A 23849-nucleotide genomic window follows, 5' to 3' on the forward strand; every position below is an offset into this window, starting at 1 on the left:
ATTGTAACACACAGCCTGACACCTGCACTGACACATTGTAACACACAGCCTGACACCTGCACTGACACATTGTAACACACACAGCCTGACACCTGCACTGATACATTGTAACACACACAGCCTGACACCTGCACTGATACATTGTAACACACACAGCCTGACACCTGCACTGATACATTGTAACATGGATAGCCTGACACCTGCACTGACACATTGTAACATGGACAGCCTGACACCTGCACTGACACATTGTAACACACATCCTGACACCTGCACTGACACATTGTAACATGGACAGCCTGACACCTGCACTGACACATTGTAACACACACAGCCTGACACCTGCACTGACACATTGTAACACACAGCCTGACACCTGCACTGACACATTGTAACACACACAGCCTGACACCTGCACTGATACATTGTAACACACAGCCTGACACCTGCACTGATACATTGTAACACACAGCCTGACACCTGCACTGACACATTGTAACACACAGCCCGACACCTGCACTGACACATTGTAACACACACAGCCTGACACCTGCACTGATACATTGTAACACACAGCCTGACACCTGCACTGATACATTGTAACACACAGCCTGACACCTGCACTGACACATTGTAACACACAGCCCGACACCTGCACTGACACATTGTAACACACACAGCCTGACACCTGCACTGACACATTGTAACAAGCATTATGGAAGAGACAATTTTGCAGGTGCAGTGAACCTCCCACCGGAGCGTCTGCACTGGAACACTTGTGGCAAACCCTCAGCAGTGAGGAGTATTAGGCCTTGTGCGCACACTTTTGATGCGTTTTTGGTGCAGTTTTTGTGCAGATTGTGGCCCAAATCTGCATGTATCTCCTTATGTCAGCAAAGTCAATGAGAAGTCTGAAGTTTTGTGCACACTTTGCTTATTTTTTCCTTTCAAATTTGGTGCAGAAAATAATCTGCAGCGTCCATTCTTGGTGCATTTTATCCTACGTTTTTTAACCCTTCCAGACATTGACTTCATAAAAAAAAAATGCATGACACAAAAACTCACCTAAACTCATGCATTTTTTTGGGGCATTTTTGTATTTTTCTACCAGAAGGTGCAGATTTCACGCAGAAAATATCTGCACCAAATTGGCAGCGTGCACGCAGATCCTCAGACTATGTTCACACAGGGCATTTTGGCTGCTTTTGTTTGCTGCGCTTTTACCCCGTTTTTTGTGTCACTTGTCTACAGAACATGTTTAAATAAAGCTAGATTCTTTCACTAAAACCGCAGCAATAACCAGAAAAATGCAGCAAAAAGGCAGCTGTGCTTGCACTCTCATTGCTTTCTGTGTTGAAAAAAAAATAGCAAAAACGCTGAAAGAATTGACACGCGGCTTCTTTAAAAAAAACGCAGCAGTTTTACATTTCAGTCAGGAAAAAAAAAGCAAATGTGTGTGCAGCAGAGTTCTGGAATCTCACAGGTTTTACTGGTACCATAAAAAGCCGCATTTAATTAACATGGATTTACATAAAACTAATGAAAAAAACCATGCAAAAGAAAACTTACCAAAAAGCTCCGTGTGAACATAACCAGGGGTGGAACAATAGCAGCCACAGGGATCACAACTGCCACCAGGCTCCGGGGTGTAGGGGGCTGCCGGCCCCAGCCCCTGCTTCAGCTGGATCTGCGTCCGAGGCTGCATATCCAGCTGACATGTATTGCGGTGTACAGACCCATCTGGTCCCTGCACTGCGATACACGCTGACGGCCAAACAAGCCAGCAGCTTTCATCTGTGTCCCAGTGACTGAGTGCGGCGAATAGCAATGACGTCATGCATTGCAATAGCACCGACACCAGTGAAAGCTGCCGGCCGGCTACTGTGCGCTGGCAATAAAGGAAGATGCTGCGTAACATGGAAGCCAGGGAGGGCTGTTATTTTTTGCATTAGATAGAACGTAGTCCTATTTACCAGGTTGGGGACATATATACCAGGAGGTGGACAGTACATACCAGGAAGGGGACAGTATATACCAGGATGGACCAAGCAGGTGGACAGTATATACCAAGAGGGCCCCAGGAGGGGGCAAGTATATAAGAGGAGGGGCATAGCAGGAGGACGGTATACACCAGGAGGGGGACAGTAGATACCAGGAGGGGGATAGTATATACCAGAAGGGGCCGAGCTGGGAGACAGTACATACCAGGAAGGGGACAGTATATACCAGGATGGACCAAGCAGGTGGACAGTATATACCAAGAGGGCCCCAGGAGGGGGCACGTATATAAGAGGAGGGGCATAGCAGGAGGACAGTATACACCAGTAGGTGGACAGTAGATACCAGGAGGGGTCCAGCAGGGGGACAGTATACACCAGGAGGGACCCAGTATTGGGATATATATACCAGGATGGTGACATATATACCATGTGGGCCCCAGGAGGGGGCAAGTATATACTAGGAGGCGCAGAGCAAGAAGACAGTATACACCAGGAGGGGGACAGTATATACCAGAAGGGGCCGAGCTGGGAGACAGTATATACCAGGAGGGCACCAGGAGCAGGAGACTATATACTAGCAGGGTCCCAGCAGGAGGACAGTATACAGCAGTAAGTGGACAGTAGATACCAGGAGGGGCCCAGCAGGGGGACAGTATACACCAGGAGGGACCCAGTATTGGGATATATATACCAGGATGGTGACATATATACCATGTGGGCCCCAGGAGGGGGCAAGTATATACTAGGAGGGGCAGAGCAAGAAGACAGTATACACCAGGAGGAGGACAGTAGATACCAGGAGGGGGATAGTATATCTTAGGAGGGAGACAGTATATGCCAGGATGGGCCCAGCAGGGGGACAATATATACCAGGAGGGCCCCAGGAGCAGGTCAGTATATACTAGGAGGAGCCCAGCTGGTGGACAGTATACACCAGGAGGGGCCCAGTATTGGGATATATATATATATACCAGGATAGGGACATATGTACCAGGATGGGGGACATTTTTACCAGGATGGAGTTGTATATACACACCAGGATGAGGGCTAGAATGGGGAACATACAGTATATACTAGGATGGGGATATATACCAAGATGTGGAGATATATACCAGGATGGGGGACATATTTACCAGGAAGGAGCCCAGGATGGGGGACATTAGAACAGGATGGGGACATTACTACATAATGGGGGTGGGTTTTATGTCTTTATAGGATTTAGAAGGCTAAATGTGTACAAATGTTGCACCAGGGCCCATCGAACTCTCGTTACGCTACTGAACACAACCCTGTGATAGCCTAAGCTTTCTCCTCCTGGGTGCAGCATGGACACGAGGGCTCTTCTTTTAGGGCAGACCGTCCTGTTCTTACGAGCATCAGATCCGGAAAATATTCCTGTAACATGAAACAAACAAATGTAAAATAACAAAAAAAAACCGTAATATAATATAATAGTCCTTAATATTCAAAAGAGTAGATAATGGAGAAAGTGGTGCAGAGTGATGGTGTGCGCCTGCTGCTGCGGCGCCGGCTGCACCTCTAATCTCGGAGGTCACCGTGTGTGTCTCCTCCGCGCCGCCTTAATAGGACAGATGAGACGCCGCGCACGGCCTCCGCTCTAATGTGTTTCGGTGAAGGATGGAGGCCTCTCTCGCGGGCAGCTCTGCGCCTCTCGCTCAAGCCTCCAATGAGGACAAATCACCTCACCGGCTTTGTAGTCATGTTCGGGAGACCCGGCGGCGCCGCGTGAAGGAGTTGGGAATGATAAAGAGGCCGCAGTTTTCCAAACGACTTCTATAACACACACCTGCTGCCTGCCAGGCTTCATAATGCAGGGGCACGCCGGCAATTACTGCGCCGGGAGCACGGAAACACAATCCGGGGGTAACCCTTTCCTGGCTGGAGGGGACCTCTGCAGCCCAAAAGCGACTACCCAGCATTTAAAGGGGGTGGTGAAAACCCTTTTATTCCGCCGCCGCCGGCTGCTGACACCTCTCTCGTTTACAAAAACATTAACTTTCAGTCAAATGAGTGTAATTTGGTATTTGTGGACCAAAATAAAAAGCAATTATCATCACAACCAGCGACGCTTTTATTCAGCATTATAGAAACCCACAGTGTGACGGTAGATTATCAGATAATGATGTTATACAGCACAGAGTCTGATGTGAAATTAATAAGAACCACCGCGTCTGCAGCCTCCTATTTATTTATTTATTTATTTATTTATACGAGGCGGCAGAAGAAAACATTGCAGATCTCACCGAGGAAAATATCAACAACCGCTGCAGAAAATTACTATTTGCGGCAATATTATAGCAGTTATATTCTTGTACATAGGGGGCAGTATTATAGTAGTTATATTCTTGTACATAGGGGCAGTATTATAGTAGTTATATTCTTGTACATAGGGGGCAGTATTATAGTAGTTATATTCATGTACATAGGGGGCAGTATTATAGTAGTTATATTCATGTACATAGGGGCAATATTATAGTAGTTATATTCTTGTACATAGGGGCAGTATTATAGTAGTTATATTCTTGTACATAGGAGCAGTATTATAGTAGTTATATTCTTGTACATAGGGGCAGTATTATAGTAGTTATATTCTTGTACATAGGAGCAGTATTATAGTAGTTATATTCTTGTACATAGGAGCAGTATTATAGTAGTTATATTCTTGTATATAGGAGCAGTATTATAGTAGTTATATTCTTGTACATAGGGGCAGTATTATAGTAGTTATATTCTTGTACATAGGGGGCAGTATTATAGTAGTTATATTCTTGTACATAGGAGCAGTATTATAGTAGCTATATTCTTGTACATAGGGGGCAGTATTATAGTAGTTGTATTCTTGCACATAGGAGCAGTATTATAGTAGTTATATTCTTGTACATAGGGGCAATATTATAGTAGTTATATTCTTGTACATAGGAGCAGTATTATAGTAGTTATATTCTTGTACATAGGGGCAATATTATAGTAGTTATATTCTTGTACATAGGAGCAGTATTATAGTAGTTATATTCTTGTATATAGGAGCAGTATTATAGTAGTTATATTCTTGTACATAGGGGGCAGTATTATAGTAGTTATATTCTTGTACATAGGAGCAGTATTATAGTAGCTATATTCTTGTACATAGGGGGCAGTATTATAGTAGTTGTATTCTTGCACATAGGAGCAGTATTATAGTAGTTATATTCTTGTACATAGGGGCAGTATTATAGTAGTTATATTCTTGTACATAGGGGGCAGTATTATAGTAGTTATATTCTTGTACATAGGGGCAGTATTATAGTAGTTATATTCTTGTACATAGGAGCAGTATTATAGCAGTTATATTCTTGTACATGGGGGCAGTATTACAGTAGTTATATTCTTTACATAGAGGCAGTATTATAGTAGTTATATTCTTGTGCATAGGGGGCAGTATTATAGTAGTTGTATTCTTGTACATAGGAGCAGTATTATAGTAGTTATATTCTTGTACATAGGGGCAGTATTATAGTAGTTATATTCTTGTACATAGGGGGCAGTATTATAGTAGTTATATTCTTGTACATAGGAGCAGTATTATAGCAGTTATATTCTTGTACATAGGGGCAGTATTATAGTAGTTATATTCTTTACATAGAGGCAGTATTATAGTAGTTATATTCTTGTGCATAGGGGGCAGTATTATAGTAGTTATATTCTTGTACATAGGAGCAGTATTATAGTAGTTATATTCTTGTACATAGGAGCAGTATTATAGTAGCTATATTCTTGTACATAGGGGGCAGTATTATAGTAGTTGTATTCTTGTACATAGGAGCAGTATTATAGTAGTTATATTCTTGTACATAGGGGCAGTATTATAGTAGTTATATTCTTGTACATAGGGGGCAGTATTATAGTAATTATATTCTTGTACATAGGAGCAGTATTATAGCAGTTATATTCTTGTACATAGGGGCAGTATTATAGTAGTTATATTCTTTACATAGAGGCAGTATTATAGTAGTTATATTCTTGTACATAGAGGCAGTATTCTAGTAGTTATATTCTTGTACATAGGGGCAGTATTATAGTAGTTATATTCTTGTACATAGGAGCAGTATTATAGCAGTTATATTCTTGTACATAGGGGCAGTATTATAGTAGTTATATTCTTTACATAGAGGCAGTATTATAGTAGTTATATTCTTGTACATAGAGGCAGTATTCTAGTAGTTATATTCTTGTACATAGGGGCAGTATTATAGTAGTTATATTCTTGTACATAGGAGCAGTATTATAGTAGTTATATTCTTGTACATAGGAGCAGTATTATAGTAGTTATATTCTTGTACATAGGAGCAGTATTATAGTAGTTATATTCTTGTACATAGGAGCAGTATTATAGTAGTTATATTCTTGTACATAGGAGCAGTATTATAGTAGTTATATTCTTGTACATAGAGGCAGTATTCTAGTAGTTATATTCTTGTACATAGGGGGCAGTATTATAGTAGTTGTATTCTTGTACATAGGAGCAGTATTATAGTAGTTATATTCTTGTACATAGGAGCAGTATTATAGTAGTTATATTCTTGTACATAGGAGAAGTATTATAGTAGTTATATTCTTGTACATAGGAGCAGTATTATAGTAGTTATATTCTTGTACATAGGGGGCAGTATTATAGTAGTTGTATTCTTGTACATAGGAGCAGTATTATAGTAGTTATGTTCTTGTACATAGGGGCAGTATTATAGTAGTTATATTCTTGTATATAGGAGCAGTATTATAGTAGTTATATTCTTGTATATAGGGAGCAGTATTATAGTAGTTATATTCTTGTATATAGGGGCAGTATTATAGTAGTTATATTCTTGTACATAGGGGCAGTATTATAGTAGTTATATTCTTGTACATAGGGGCAGTATTATAGTAGTTATATTCTTGTATATAGGGGCAGTATTATAGTAGTTATATTCTTGTATATAGGGGCAGTATTATAGTAGTTATATTCTTGTACATAGGGGCAGTATTATAGTAGTTATATTCTTGTATATAGGGGCAGTATTATAGTAGTTATATTCTTGTATATAAGCAGCAGTATGATAGTAGTTATATTCTTGTACATAGGGGGCAGTATTATAGTAGTTATATTCTTGTACATAGGGGGCAGTATTATAGTAGTTATATTCTTGTACATAGGGGGCAGTATTATAGTAGTTATATTCTTGTACATAGGGGGCAGTATTATAGTAGTTATATTCTTGTACATAGGGGCAGTATTATAGTAGTTATATTCTTGTATATAGGGGCAGTATTATAGTAGTTATATTCTTGTACATAGGGGCAGTATTTTAGTAGTTATATTCTTGTACACAGGAGCAGTATTATAGTAGTTATATTCTTGTATATAGGGGCAGTATTATAGTAGTTATATTCTTGTATATAAGCAGCAGTATGATAGTAGTTATATTCTTGTACATAGGGGGTAGTATTATAGTAGTTATATTCTTGTACATTGGGGCAGTATTATAGTAGTTATATTCTTGTACATAGGGGCAGTATTATAGTAGTTATATTCTTGTACATAGGGGGCAGTATTATAGTAGTTATATTCTTGTACATAGGGGGCAGTATTATAGTAGTTATATTCTTGTATATAGGGGCAGTATTATAGTAGTTATATTCTTGTATATAAGCAGCAGTATGATAGTAGTTATATTCTTGTACATAGGGGGTAGTATTATAGTAGTTATATTCTTGTACATTGGGGCAGTATTATAGTAGTTATATTCTTGTACATAGGGGGCAGTATTATAGTAGTTATATTCTTGTACATAGGGGGCAGTATTATAGTAGTTATATTCTTGTACATAGGGGGCAGTATTATAGTAGTTATATTCTTGTACATAGGGGCAGTATTATAGTATTCAACAATAGGGAGGCAGTATACAGTAGTTAGTATTAATAAAGGTAAACTTAAAATATCTAAAGAGATAGAACACAAAGGGACAGATTTACTAAATTAATTTGTCAGAATTTTGTCCCAAATAATTTTAGACAAATTTGTCAATAAGAAGTGTAATACAACAATGCACCATACTGGAATATTTTGCCAAAACTATTAACAGCATATATCACTGTGATAGATTTGCCTCTTTTTCTGAGTGCCTTGTCTTTGTTTATGCCAGGTCTGCACAACATGCGACTAGCCAAAGGCTTTGCTGTCCTGTCTGGCAGACGCCGCTCTCTGCTTCCAATATTCAAATGTATTCGCATCTCTTAGACTGAAAACATTGCGCCAGGACTGGAGCAGAGCAGAGCTCGTCAGCGCCTGCTATGACTTCCAGCAGTGTGATGAGGTCAGCATGCTGTTAATGTCATCACGCTGCTGCTGGCACTGCACAGGCAGCGGACACATCGGCCTCAGTTAGCACTCCATGGAGAAGCCGACGATTATATATGTGCCAAGACACACACACTATGGTTTTTATATTGTGAAAGGAAGCAAAATACAAGGTAGGGCAGGGGGGGTATTAAGGTAAGGGGGCAGTTTGAGGAGATATTCTTGATTAGGGGAATGTGTGTGGGGTGGTAATATTATGGAGTGGCTCAGTGTGGGAGGACACCGTATGGAGAAGCTCATTATGGGGGGATTATGATAGAGAGGGGCAATGTGGGGGGAGGGATATTATGAAGCGAGGAAGTGTGGGAGGATATTATGAAGAAGGGCAGTATTGGAGGATATTATGGCAAGGGGAAGTGTGGGGGGATATTATGGAGAGGGGCAGTGTGGGGGATATTATGAAGAAAGGCAGTGTGGGGGAATGAAATTATAAAGAGAGGGGCAGTGTGGGGGATATTATGTAGAGAGGGGTAATGTGTGAGGGAAGACAATATGGAGAGGGGCTTTGGGGGGGAGATATTATGGAGATGGGTAGCAGTGTGGGGGATATTATGGAAAGCAGCAGTGCGGGGGTGGCAACATTATAGAGAGGAGCAGTGTGGAAGGAGGAATATTTTGTGCAGAAAGCACAGCTGGGGCAAATATTTATTTAGGGGCGCAGCATGTGAGATTTTATTTATTTGGCAGTATAATGATACTTTTATTTTTAATGGAATCACATTGTGAAGTGCTGCTGAAGACGGAGAAGAGGCGAATCTGCAGGGACGAGTTGTGGGCAAGAAATCTCATCATGGCATCTGTACTACATGGAGACAAAAGGGATGGAAACAACTCTAATCGGAAAAGATGTCTCCTATAAGATACTTGAATGGTATTATTTGTGTGACTAAGTCTCATCATTACTGAGGTCCTTATTGTCCGCTGTCTGATGATGTCTTATAACAACTCGCAGCATCTCCTTACCAGTGTTAAGGATGTACTGGGAATAGTAGGTTCAAGCAATAGAATTGTATGTGAGTCTGACCTGATATTGCAATTGATGGCTCCACTATGCTTGGTGCTGTATACATATATGACGGTGGTTCTTGTGCCACACTCATGTACTGACTGTGGTTCTGGTTTCCGCTCTCATGTAAGGACGGTGGTTCTGATCTTCTACACATGTAGTAATCTATGTGCTTCATGGCAATGTTAAAAATTAGTCTCAAATCTCTAAGTTTTGACTTTTTTATGAGGAAGATTTCTTGAGTTTCAACTCCAAAAATCAGTTTAAATTATTGCGTGTTCACACTGATTATTTTTTTTTTTTTTTAGCAGAAACTGAGCAGAAACTCTCCAAATCCTTTTCAAATGCTTAAAACTTGCTTCTTTTGATGTATTAATGTACTGATGATCGTTCTGGTGATGTATTCACGTACTGATGATGGTTTGGGTGATTCATTAATGTATTTATGATGGTTATGGTGATGCATTAATGTTCTGATGATGGTTCTGGTGATGTATTAATGTACTGATGATGGTTCTGGTGATTTATTCACGTACTGATGATGGTTTTGGTGATTCATTAATGTATTTATGATGGTTCTGGTGATGCATTAATGTACTGATGATGGTTATGGTGATGTATTAATGTACTGATTATGGTTCTGGTGATGGATTCATGTACTGATGATGGTTCTGGTAATTCATTAATGTACTGATGATGATTCTGGTGATGTATTAATGTACTGATGATGGTTCTGGTGATGTATCCATGTACTGATGATGGTTCTGGTGATGTATTAATGTACTGTTGATGGTTCTGGTGATAGATTCATGTACTGATGATGGTTCTGGTGATTCATTAATGTACTGATGATGGTTCTGGTGATTCATTAATGTACTGATGATGGTTCAGGTGATGTATCCATGTACTGATGATGGTTCTGGTGATGTATTCATGTACTGATGATGGTTCTGGTGATGTATTAATCTACTGATTATGGTTCAGGTGATGTATTCATGTACTGATGATGGTTCTGGTGATGTATTAATGTACTGATGATGGTTCTGGTAATGTATTAATGTACTGATGATAATCCTGGTGGTGTACTCATGTAAGTACCCCTTGCATTTTTTGCAGCCCTAGGGATTGGCTCAGTATGGCAATGTGGCCCTTGGACCAAAAAATGTTGTGCTCCCATTGTTTATGCCATCTCGACGGGGTTAGTAAGGCTTAGGTTCCAAGGTGAATCTCAGACAAGTTGCACAATCAAAAACTTATGGTGTGTTGCAGGCAACTTATGACCAGTGACAGAAAATCCACGATGTTTGGAAACACTTGCGTCTCGATGTTGCAGTGTGATCCTATAGGAAATAATTAGATGCGATACTGCAATTTCAGTGTCCCTTGACACATTTCCCCTTGTAGCTCCAACCTTAATTTGCCCCAGTGTATTTTAATCTTGTTCCCATGCAATATGTGTTTTATTGCACCTATGATTGGTGTCTGGAATTACCCTTTAAGCATTTGCCTGGTCAGTGTGACAGTTAAATGGCTTCAGATTTTTCTGTGAGATGAGGATTAATGGGAAATAATGGGATTCTGTGCTGAAGATAAACGCACTGCCTGCCACGAGACAATTACTTTAATGAGGACAAAACTCTATCTTAAACCGTTACATTGTAATAAAATGTGATCGGAGGAAGCGCCGGAGTCACCGGTGACCGATGACACAAACATTACACGGCGGTTACACCGTCAGCGGCTGCAGATGGGATTCTGTTCCCCGTGCGTCTTCTAGGCAGGGACCAGAGATGCAGAATTTTTGGCTTTTTTCTTTGTTTATAAAACACAAAGATCCAAGATGTCTCCTAATGTAAAATATTGCACTGTCTCTTCAATGGTTCCAGCATTCTATGACTATATCGCCCAGTGAAGTGCTGGCTCTGGAGAAAGATTTTTTCGTCTTTCAACTGACAGCGGCTACAGGAAAACAGTCATCGGAAAAGAGTTGCAGACTGTGCACATTTCCCCAACTGACACATGTAAACCTTTAACCCGCGGTGCATGTCGAATGTATTGACTCTGCTCCAAAACAAAGTGTTACACTGTGACGTGCCCAATATAGATGTGCTGCGGAGGAGAGAACGCCGCTAATAGCAACCTGTGCTGCAGAGCATCACTGCCAGCCCCAGCAACCACTCTGCAGACTATGTATAGAGCACATGCTGGTATAACCTGGGCATCTCCTCTATATAATTATATATGTACAGCCGGTATAACCTGGGCATCTCCTGTATATAATTATATATGTACAGCCGGTATAACCTGGGCATCCCCTGTATATAATTATATATGTACAGCCGGTATAACCCGGGCATCTCCTGTATATAATTATATATGTACAGCTGGTATAACCTGGGAATCTCATGTATATAATTATATATGTACAGCTGGTATAACCCGGGCATCTCCTGTATATAATTATATATGTACAGCTGGTATAACCCGGGCATCTCCTGTATATAATTATATATGTACAGCTGGTATAACCTGGGCATCTCCTGTATATAATTCTATATGTACAGCTGGTATAACCTGGGCATCTCCTCTATATAATTATATATGTACAGCCGGTATAACCTGGGCATCTCCTGTATATAATTATATATGTACAGCCGGTATAACCTGGGCATCCCCTGTATATAATTATATATGTACAGCCGGTATAACCCGGGCATCTCCTGTATATAATTATATATGTACAGCTGGTATAACCTGGGAATCTCATGTATATAATTATATATGTACAGCCGGTATAACCCGGGCATCTCCTGTATATAATTCTATATGTACAGCCGGTATAACCCGGGCATCTCCTGTATATAATTATATATGTACAGCCGGTATAACCTGGGTATCTCCTGTATATAATTATATATGTACAGATGGTATAACCTGGGTATCTCATGTATATAATTATATATGTACAGCTGGTATAACATGGGCATCTCCTGTATATAATTATATATGTGCAGCTGGTATAACCTGGGCATCTCCTGTATATAATTATATATGTACAGCTGGTATAACCTGGGCATCTCCTGTATATAATTCTATATGTACAGCCGGTATAACCTGGGCATCTCCTGTATATAATTCTATATGTACAGCCGGTATAACCTGGGCATCTCCTGTATATAATTATATATGTACAGCTGGTATAACCTGGGTATCTCCTGTATATAATTATATATGTACAGCTGGTATAACCTGGGCATCTCCTGTATATAATTATATATGTACAGCCGGTATAACCTGGGCATCTCCTGTATATAATTATATATGTATAGCTGGTATAACCTGGGCATCTCCTGTATATAATGATATATGTACAGCTGGTATAACCTGGGCATCTCCTGTATATAATTATATATGTGCAGCTGGTATAACCTGGGCATCTCCTGTATATAATTATATATGTACAGCTGGTATAACCTGGGCATCTCCTGTATATAATTATATATGTACAGCCGGTATAACCTGGGCATCTCCTGTATATAATTATATATGTACAGCCAGTATAACCTGGGCATCTCCTGTATATAATTATATATGTACAGCTGGTATAACCTGGGCATCTCCTGTATATAATTATATATGTACAGCCGGTATAACCTGGGCATCTCCTGTATATAATTATATATGTACAGCCGGTATAACCTGGGCATCTCCTGTATATAATTATATATGTACAGCCGGTATAACCCGGGCATCTCCTGTATATAATTATATATGTACAGCCGGTATAACCTGGGCATCTCCTGTATATAATTATATATGTACAGCCGGTATAACCTGGGCATCTCCTGTATATAATTATATATGTACAGCTGGTATAATCTGGGCATCTCCTGTATATAATTATATATGTACAGCTGGTATAACCTGGGCATCTCCTGTATATAATTATATATGTACAGCTGGTATAACCTGGGCATCTCCTGTATATAATTATATATGTACAGCCGGTATAACCTGGGCATCTCCTGCATATAATTATATATGTACAGCCGGTATAACCTGGGCATCTCCTGTATATAATTATATATGTACAGCCGGTATAACCTGGGCATCTCCTGTATATAATTATATATGTACAGCCGGTATAAGCTGGGCATCTTCTGTATATAATTATATATGTACAGCTGGTATAACCTGGGCATCTCCTGTATATAATTATATATGTACAGCCGGTATAACCTGGGCATCTCCTGTATATAATTATATATGTACAGCCGGTATAAGCTGGGCATCTCCTGTATATAATTATATATGTACAGCCGGTATAACCTGGGCATCTCCTGTATATAATTATATATGTACAGCCGGTATAAGCTGGGCATCTCCTGTATATAATTATATATGTACAGCCGGTATAACCTGGGCATCTCCTGCATATAATTATATATGTACAGCTGGTATAACCTGGGCATCTCCTGTATATAATTATATATGTACAGCCGGTATAACCTGGGCATCTCCTGTAAATAATTATATATGTACAGCTGGTATAACCTGGGCATCTCCTGTATATAATTATATATGTACAGCTGGTATAATCTGGGCATCTCCTGTATATAATTATATATGTACAGCTGGTATAACCTGGGTGTCTCCTGTATATAATTATATATGTACAGACGGTATAACCTGGGCATCTCCTGTATATAATTATATATGTACAGCCGGTATAACCTGGGCATCTCCTGTATATAATTATATATGTACAGCTGGTATAATCTGGGCATCTCCTGTATATAATTATATATGTACAGCTGGTATAATCTGGGCATCTCCTGTATATAATTATATATGTACAGCCGGTATAACCTGGGCATCTCCTGTATATAATTATATATGTACAGCTGGTATAACCTGGGCATCTCCTGTATATAATTATATATGTACAGCCGGTATAACCTGGGCATCTCCTGTATATAATTATATATGTACAGCTGGTATAACCTGGGCATCTCCTGTATATAATTATATATGTACAGCCGGTATAACCTGGGCATCTCCTGTATATAATTATATATGTACAGCTGGTATAATCTGGGCATCTCCTGTATATAATTATATATGTACAGCCGGTATAACCTGGGCATCTCCTGTATATAATTATATATGTACAGCCGGTATAACCTGGGCATCTCCTGTATATAATTATATATGTACAGCAGGTATAACCTGGGTATCTCCTGTATATAATTATATATGTACAGCTGGTATAACCTGGGCATCTCCTGTATATAATTATATATGTACAGCCGGTATAACCTGGGCATCTCCTGTATATACTTATACATGCACCGTTTGTATATGTTATTTAGGGAAGCCAGTTGTAGTGAATGTTCCCATTTTCTAGGTGTTAACCCTGTAGATGAAGCTGCAGCATTCAGATCTATGTAAATATGCAGATATTATTCCCTTGATACCTTTCCTCATTGTGGATAGATACAAGTGTCTCACACAATAGCAGGTAATTGGTCTCTTCTCCATCTGTAATTGTCGATACTTTTAGAAAAGCTACAGAAAAGTTCATCAAACTCCAGAAAGCAAAATGAGATACATTTCAGTATAAATGTGAGAAATACCAGATTCTGAAAATGGGGGAAATTACTGTTCAATGGGCATATATATACAGTATATATATGTATATTTTATTCAAGGGGCTCTCTAGGAATATAAATAAGTGGCCTATCCTTACTATAAGCCATTAATGTGATGCCTGGACCCCAAGGGTCTTATGAAAGAGGGGGCCGTGTCTACTTTCTGGCCTATGTTGTTTCCCCATTGCTTTCTCTGTGTAAATTCTACAGCCATTCTCAGTGCTAGCATAAACAACATTTATGAACCGGAAAGCTCAGGATGAACACTAGAGGCCTTTTCCTGGCACAAAACTGCTAGTCATACCCCTAACATCTGCCTACCCATTTACAGACGAACGTCTGTCTGGGAGTACCCTCAATGGAACCGCCCTTTTTTCAAGCAAATTTGCAACTATTCAACTGTCGACTCGAAATGTATAAAATGTCAAATGTAATCAGTCCCTAGCAGCAGAGATATCAAGACGGATTACAGGAAGTGGGGGAGGGTCCTTGTCCTTCTTCAGGAAGTGGGGGCGGGTTCTTGTCCTTCTTCAGGAGGTGTGGGGGGGTCCTTGTCCCTCTTCAGGAAGTGTGGGGGGGTTCTTTTCCTTCTTCAGGAAGTGTGGGGGGTTCTTGTCCCTCTTCAAGAAGTGTGGGGGGTTCTTGTCCCTCTTCAGGAAGTGGGGGCGGGTCCTTGTCCCTCTTCAGGAAGTGTGGGGGGGTTCTTTTCCCTCTTCAGGAAGTGTGGGGGGGTTCTTGTCCCTCTTCAGGAAGTGTGGGGGGGTTCTTGTCCATCTTCAGGAAGTGGGGGCGGGTTCTTGTCCCTTTTCAGGAAGTGTGGGTGGGTTCTTCTCCCTCTTCAGGAATTGGAGGAGGGTCTTTGTCTTTTTACAAGAAGTGGGGGTGGGTTTTTGTTAATCAAAAGGAAGTGTGGCAGGTCTTTGTCTCTCTACAGGAAGTGGGGGTGAGTCTTTGTGTCTGTACAGTAAGTGGGGAAGGTCTTTCTTTCTGAACAGGAACAGGAACTGGGGATGGGTCTTTGTGTTTAAAGAGGAAGTGAGGACCAGTCTTTGTCCTTCTACAGGAAGCTGGGGGCAGTCTTTGTCTTTCTACAGGAAAGGGGGCGGGTCCTTGTCTCTCTACAGGAAGTGGAGGCAGATCTTTGTCTCTCTACAGGAAGTGGAGGCAGATCTTTGTCTCTCTACATGAAGTGGTGGCAGATCTTTGTCTCTCTACAGGAAGAGGAGGCAGATCTTTGTCTCTCTACAGGAAGTGGTGGCAGATCTTTGTCTCTCTACAGGAAGTGGTGGCAGATCTTTGTCTCTCTACAGGAAGTGGAGGCAGATCTTTGTCTCTCTACAGGAAGTGGAGGCAGATCTTTGTCTCTCTACAGGAAGTGGAGGCAGATCTTTGTCTCTCTACAGGAAGTGGAGGCAGATCTTTGTCTCTCTACAGGAAGTGGTGGCAGATCTTTGTCTCTCTACAGGAAGTGGTGGCAGATCTTTGTCTCTCTACAGGAGGTAGAGGCAGATCTTTGTCTCTCTACAGGAAGTGGAGGCAGATCTTTGTCTCTCTACAGGAAGTGGAGGCAGATCTTTGTCTCTCTACAGGAAGTGGAGGCAGATCTTTGTCTCTCTACAGGAAGTGGTGGCAGATCTTTGTCTCTCTACAGGAAGTGGAGGCAGATCTTTGTCTCTCTACAGGAAGTGGTGGCAGATCTTTGTCTCTCTACAGGAAGTGGAGGCAGATATTTGTCTCTCTACAGGAAGTGGTGGTAGATCTTTGTCTCTCTACAGGAAGTGGAGGCAGATCTTTGTCTCTCTAAAGGAAGTGGTGGCAGATCTTTGTCTCTCTACAGGAAGTGGTGGCAGATCTTTGTCTCTCTACAGGAAGTGGAGGCAGATCTTTGTCTCTCTACAGGAAGTGGAGCCAGATCTTTGTCTCTTTACAGTAAGTGGAGGCAGATCTTTGTCTCTCTACAGGAAGTGGAGGCAGATCTTTGTCTCTCTACAGGAAGTGGAGGCAGATCTTTGTCTCTCTACAGGAAGTGGAGGCAGATCTTTTTCTCTCTACAGGAAGTGGAGGCAGATCTTTGTCTCTCTACAGGAAATGGAGGCAGATCTTTGTCTCTCTACAGGAAGTGGTGGCAGATCTTTGTCTCTCTACAGGAAGTGGAGGCAGATCTTTGTCTCTCTACAGGAAGTGGTGGCAGATCTTTGTCTCTCTACAGGAAGTGGAGGCAGATATTTGTCTCTACAGGAAGTGGAGCCAGATTTTTGTCTTTTTTATAGGAAGTAGAGGCAAATCTTTGTCTCTCTACAGGAAGTGGAGGCAGATCTTTGTCTCTCTACAGGAAGTGGTGGCAGATCTTTGTCTCTCTACAGGAAATGGAGGCAGTTCTTTGTCTCTCTACAGGAAGTGGTGGCAGATCTTTGTCTCTCTACAGGAAGTGGAGGCAGATATTTGTCTCTCTACAGGAAGTGGAGGCAGATATTTGTCTCTACAGGAAGTGGAGCCAGATTTTTGTCTTTTTTTTATAGGAAGTAGAGGCAAATCTTTGTCTCTCTACAGGAAGTGGAGGCAGATCTTTGTCTCTCTATAGGAAGTGGTGGCAGATCTTTGTCTCTCTACAGGAAGTGGTGGCAGATCTTTGTCTCTCTACAGGAAGTAGAGGCAGATCTTTGTCTCTCTACAGGAAGTAGAGGCAGATCTTTGTCTCTCTACAGGAAGTGGTGGCAGATCTTTGTCTCTCTACAGGAAGTGGAGCCAGATTTTTGTCTATTTTATAGGAAGTGGAGGCAGATCTTTGTCTTTCTACAGGAACAGGGATGGGTCTTTGTCCTTCTACAGAAAGTGGGGGCTAGCCTTTGTCTTTTACAGGAAGTGGAGGCAGATCTTTGTCTTTTACAGGAAGTGGAGGCAGATCCTTGTCTTTATACAGGAAGTGGGGGCTAGCCTTTGTCTTTATACAGGAAGTGGGGGCAGATATTTGTCTTTCTACAGAAAATTGGGGCTTCTCTTTATTCCTCTACAGGAAGTGGCAGTGGGTTTTTCTCTCTGCAGAAAGTAGGGGGCAGATCTATGTCTCTACAGGAAGTGGGGGCAGGTTTGTATCCTTCTACAGGAAGTGGAGGCAGGTTTGTATCCTTCTACAGGAAGTGGGGGCAGGTTTGTATCCTTCTACTGGGAGTGTGGTCAGAACTTGTCTCTACAGGTCAGAAAGTACAGACCGGTGTTTGACTCTCTACAGTAATTGAAGGTTGGTCTTTGTCTATCCGCTTCTGCTCTCCAGTACATCATACTACATAAAGGCATAATATATTGAGGGCTTTCCATTCAGGAAAGGCACTTCTTTAGACAATGGCAAAAACACTGCATTTCTGGTAAGTGAAGGGAAAGTACGTTCCAGCACCTATAGTACTGGCAGAATGAACAGGAACTAACCCCTTAAAATCATTACAGTGCGGATAGTACAGACTGGTATGTGCATCACAAGATGAGGGAAACATAACCACGTTTTTGAAGGTTTTGGGTAAAATATTGCTACAGTTTAAAGCAGCGAGGCTTCAGTGCAGAATCCGTGTCCCCTCTCCATGGTCTGGATGTGACAGCGACCGCTGCCGCCTCTGGGCCATTTTCTCCTGTCGGACAGCCTGCGCTGCATTAGACGTATGACAAGTGCCCCATAATTTCTGCAGAAATGGCTGGCGTAGCAATAACCGAATATTTTCTGCAGAGCGGCTCCTCGGTGCAGCCGGACTTCAGCTGTCCTAATACAGAGTGAGGAATGGCCGGAATATGCTGCACACATAGTCGTCTCCCTGCGCTCCAAATCTTATTGATTTCCTTCTATCTCAGGGGAAATGTCATAAAGGAAAAAAAACTGAAGGTCCTAAAAAGTCTAAAATTTCGACGAGCTGAGTCTAATAGGAAAGTATAAGAGCGATCCTCCATGGCGAAACGCTCGCAGTCTGCTAGTTCAGCAAGTCTCTGGGAGCAGCAGACATATGGCTGCGTCACTGCATCATATGCTTCCTCTGGAGGGTAAAAGTGTCACTATGCCTTCTAAGCTACATTTAACTACATAAAGAATCGGAACATTGTGTCCAATGTGAAGCGAAGCGCTGCTCTGCAGGAAGATAAAATTATTTTCTGCTATTACTACAGGAGTAAGCTCACAACTTGGGTAATGGAGAAAGAAAACTATAGGGTAAAAGAGGTAACCAAACCCAACTCTGAGGGTGGCGAAACACAGATTGTATCATATGGGGGAGGCGTTAATCTGGAATGTCCACAAGGAAACTGTACTGATCCTAACAACAGCCTGTATTACACTCCAGAGCTGCACTCACTATTCTGCTGGTGCAGTCACTGTGTACATACATTACATTACTGATCCTGAGTTACCTCCTGTATTATACTCCAGAGCTGCACTCACTATTCTGCTGGTGCAGTCACTGTGTACATACATTACATTACTGATCCTGAGTTACCTCCTGTATTATACTCCAGAGCTGCACTCGCTATTCTGCTGGTGCAGTCACTGTGTATATTACATTACATTACTGATCCTGTATTATACTCCAGAGCTGCACTCACTATTCTGCTGGAGCAGTCACTGTACATACATTACATTACTAATCCTGTACTGATCCTGAGTTACATCCTCAATTATACTCCAGAGCTGCACTCACTATTCTGCTGGTGCAGTCACTGTGTACATACATTACATTACTGATCCTGAGTTACATCCTGTATTATACTCCAGAGCTGCACTCACTATTCTGGTGCAGTCCCTGTGTACTTACATTACTTATCCTGTCCTGATGTTGAGTTATGTTCTGCATTATACTCCAGAGCTGTGACTCTCCGAATGTCCTTCCCCTCTTTTACACATGAGGGATGAGGCCAGCCTCCGGAGCAGCGCTCCCCCTTGCAGTTCCTGAGGGCAGTGCCCGGGTTGTACAGTACATATGCCCATTAATGTAATGACTCCGATCAGATTATGATCCTCAGCCTCTGATCTCATCCTTGTCCTCGCTGTCATCCAATCTCCAGACGTTCGCCCTCAGCAGCCGGCGCAGGTTATTGTCTGCATTAACGTGATTTAATGAACATAAAAGTGCTAAATATTGAAAGCATTAATATAATAAAACGTGTATTACCATTGTATTCCTCGAAATCCACGGTAATAACTCAGGTTATAATGGGCCAGTGCGAGCGGGAGATGCTCAATTACAGATTTCTGGGTGAAGAAATGCTCGGATCGCACAATACGTCAGGGCGGGGGATTTCTAGAAAGAAACGGCGAAACATTAACATGTAAAATGCAGGAAGATTGTTTATGGACTTAGGAAACAGAAAGCATTAACCGAGCAAACCTGGAGAAATGACGGCCTTAAAGGGCACGTCCACATTATCCATCGCCTCGCTCCAGCGCATCTAAAAGGAAACATAAAATAACATTGCAAATAGAGTAACATCATCTCGTTTTTAGTACACAGCTCCAATGCAGAGCTATGTGTCTCCATGGATACAAACTATTAACAAACTTTCTGCAGTCTGATCCCCTGGTTTTTCCTTTTTTCTAACCTTTTTTTGCTAACGGACATTTGATGGATTATCCTCTATGAAAAGATAGATGGAAGGAAGATGGAGGTTCACTTTATCATTATTGCACTTTTTTCTCTAGAGACATGGCTCTCTGCTCATGTGCACACGTTGCAGATTTGGTTCGAGAAATTTCTGCACCAAATCTGCATCTCCCGGCAGGAAAAACGCTGCAGCAAAAACACTAGTTTTTGCAGTTATTTGCTGAGTTTTGTTAATGCATTTTTTGGCGCTTTTTTATGCGTTTTTTTCCCCCAATTGCTTTCAATGGTGAAAACGCAGAAAGAATTGACATTTCTGCAGCAAAAATCCGCAAGAAAAAAATCCTGAACGTGTGCATGAGACTTCAGAATTCTCATTCACTTGCTGGCATCAGCATTTCCTTCCAAATTTCTGAAAATTTGAAAGCAAAAACGCAACAAAAATGCACACATCCTTAGGGTATGTTCCCATGTTGCAGATTTGGGTGCAGATTTTCTGTAGCTAAAGCTACATCTCATGCAAGGAAAAACACTCAGGGAAAAAAAACGGACATTTTATGCAATGTTTCACATTTTTCGATGCATTTTTTTGCATTCTACACTGGAAGAAAAAAACTGAAACAATTTACATGTCAATGGTTTGGGGCAGTTTTTTTCTGCGCCAAAATCTGCAAGGAAAAAATCTGCAACGTGTGCACTGCACTTTAGGATTCTTCTAGACTTTGCCTGGATACGTTTTCCCTTGCAGACTGATTAAAATCTGCAAGAAAAAAACATATTGCAAAACATGGAAAAAAACCTGCAATGTGTGCACACAGCCTTAGGTCTCTTTTACACATCTGTGCAAAATGCAAACGTAGTGAAGGTGCGCATGGGTGTGCATGTGTCAATGTGTGTGTCATCAGTGTGACATCCGGATAGCACACCGACTGCATGAGCTGTATACTTACCTGTCCCCGGTGCTGCTGTTACTCCCGGGTCTGTGGTGCAATAAATATTCATGAGCATAATGAGCGGGTCCGGAAGCAACAGCAGCGCCGGAGACAGGCAATTATACAAATTCTTTATTTTTATGTGACCTGTATTTTTTGCTCATGCGCGTCACATCAGTGTTCGTTCTGTGTGACACCCGTGCTGCCGGCAGAAAACGGACATGGTGCTGTGTGGAGCACATGGACACGCATATGCTACACACGGTCCATGTTAAAACTCACACTTGTGCACAAACCCATTGATTTTAATGGATTTACGTGTGTCCGCGTCTCCGGTTCGTGTGATGAGGCCTTAAAGAGACAGTTGGCCATTTTTTAAGGATGTAATACTCAATTTCACCTGTAGTGGCCGCTGCAGACAAAGCGATAATCGGTGATTGACGGGGATTGGAGAGGCCAGACCCGCGACAATCGGTTGACATTGCGCCTATTTCCAGGTAATGGGGCCACATATTTCTAGCCTTTGCTTTTTTCTAGCCCTTTAGCTTCTAGTTGGCTTTTTCTAGAGAAACACAGTAGCCCATTAAGCTAATAATTTCTCTTATAAAGACAGAAGCTCAGAAATCTTAGTTTATTTTCCCCAATTTAAATATCTTTGAAGAAGTAGGACCAAGACATTGTTGGGCAGTGCACGGAGGGCTAGCTCCGGGGCTCCGGGCGGCGGTGGGCGATTGTCGTCCTCCTGCCGACTATTTGATAGCATTGAGCTATTCTGCTTTTGATTATCTGGCAGGATGGGAAGAATTTCTCATTGCTTTTAGCAGTGAACGGCTCCAGCCCCACAGCTCAGCCCGGGAGGAGAGAGGAGGGAGCGCGAGAGAAGACTGTGATAAAAAAGCCAATCTCTGGCCACAAAGAAAAGATTTTATCTGCGCCGAGCAGACTCGTCTCTTGCTGCGCCGCTTTCCCCGCAGGACCAAATTCCAGAAAGGACGGAGAGGGGGGAATGGTCGGCTTTAATCCGTAAAAAATCCAAACGGGGGCAGCCGCCGGAGGTGGGGCGCTATTGGGAGGGATGCCCCTGCATTGTACTAGTGCATAGAAAGCCATAGAAAATAAATGCAGGATAATTACCGAGCCTAAATGATGTCAGGGCAGGCACAAAGCCCGGCCGTCTGTGCACCGTATTGTGCCGCACAATGCAAACACACTGTGCCGTGTAGGAGTTATCGCGGTATACAGCAGGTCTGCGCGTCCTGCGGGCACCAGGCTCCTTCCCGGGGCATTGTTGGGAATTGCAACGTAATTAAACCACTCCGATTGTGATATTCATACACACAATTAGATCCCAAAATCCCGTCTGTGCGCCTCACTCCCGCCTCGCTCGCTCATGAACTCCGCTCGTGCGCCACACTTCTCCTGTCTGTAATTTTCGGTTATAGAGAGAAGAGAGACAGCTACTTTGTGACAGCCGAGAAATCTCACGGGGCTCAGATCTGTCACTCAGAGGTTCTCCCTCTTCTCTGGTCTTATAAAAACACATAAAAAAAAGAAATACATACCTGCTGGATCCCCGCCGCCCGGCCATACTGCAGCCAATGTCCCTGTATCTCCTGGATTCCTCATCTACCAGGGAACATCATATGACTGGCTGCAGTGGTCTGAGCTGGAAAAATAAGCCAGGAGACTAGACTGTGGAGCAGAAGAGGAAGCCAGGAGACTGGCCGGGGGCAGCAGAAGAAGAAGCCAGGAGACTGGCCGGGGACAGCAGCAGAGGAAGCCAGGAGACTGGCCGGGGGCAGCAGAAGAAGAAGCCAGGAGACTGGCCGGGGGCAGCAGAAGAAGAAGCCAGGAGACTGGCCGGGGACAGCAGCAGAAGAAGAAGCCAGGAGACTGGCCGGGGACAGCAGCAGAGGAAGCCAGGAGACTGGCCGGGGGCAGCAGAAGAAGAAGCCAGGAGACTGGCCGGGGGCAGCAGAAGAAGAAGCCAGGAGACTGGCCGGGGGCAGCAGAAGAAGAAGCCAGGAGACTGGCCGGGGACAGCAGAAGAAGAAGCCAGGAGACTGGCCGGGGACAGCAGCAGAGGAAGCCAGGAGACTGGCCGGGGACAGCAGCAGAGGAAGCCAGGAGACTGGCCAGGGTCAGCAGCAGAGGAAGCCAGGAGACTGGCCGGGGTCAGCAGAAGAGGAAGCCAGGAGACTGGCCGGGGTCAGCAGCAGAGGAAGCCAGGAGACTGGCCGGGGACAGCAGAAGAGGAAACCAGGAGAATGACCGGGGACAGCAGAAGAGGAAGCCA

The 23849-nt window shown here is 42.5% G+C and overlaps 1 long non-coding RNA gene across 1 annotated transcript; it reads right to left on the reverse strand.

The window, feature by feature from the left end:
- Positions 1–1555: 1555 nt before the first annotated feature.
- LOC142245818 (uncharacterized) lies at positions 1556–23197 on the reverse strand. The gene is made up of 4 exons (XR_012724799.1): positions 23116–23197; positions 20412–20472; positions 20196–20324; positions 1556–3395 (listed from the first exon to the last, which is right to left on the reverse strand). It is a non-coding gene; the product is annotated as an uncharacterized LOC142245818 (long non-coding RNA).
- Positions 23198–23849: the final 652 nt, after the last annotated feature.

The sequence above is a fragment of the Anomaloglossus baeobatrachus genome, chromosome 7, assembly GCF_048569485.1.
Source record: "Anomaloglossus baeobatrachus isolate aAnoBae1 chromosome 7, aAnoBae1.hap1, whole genome shotgun sequence".
Taxonomy (NCBI): Eukaryota; Metazoa; Chordata; class Amphibia; order Anura; family Aromobatidae; genus Anomaloglossus; species Anomaloglossus baeobatrachus.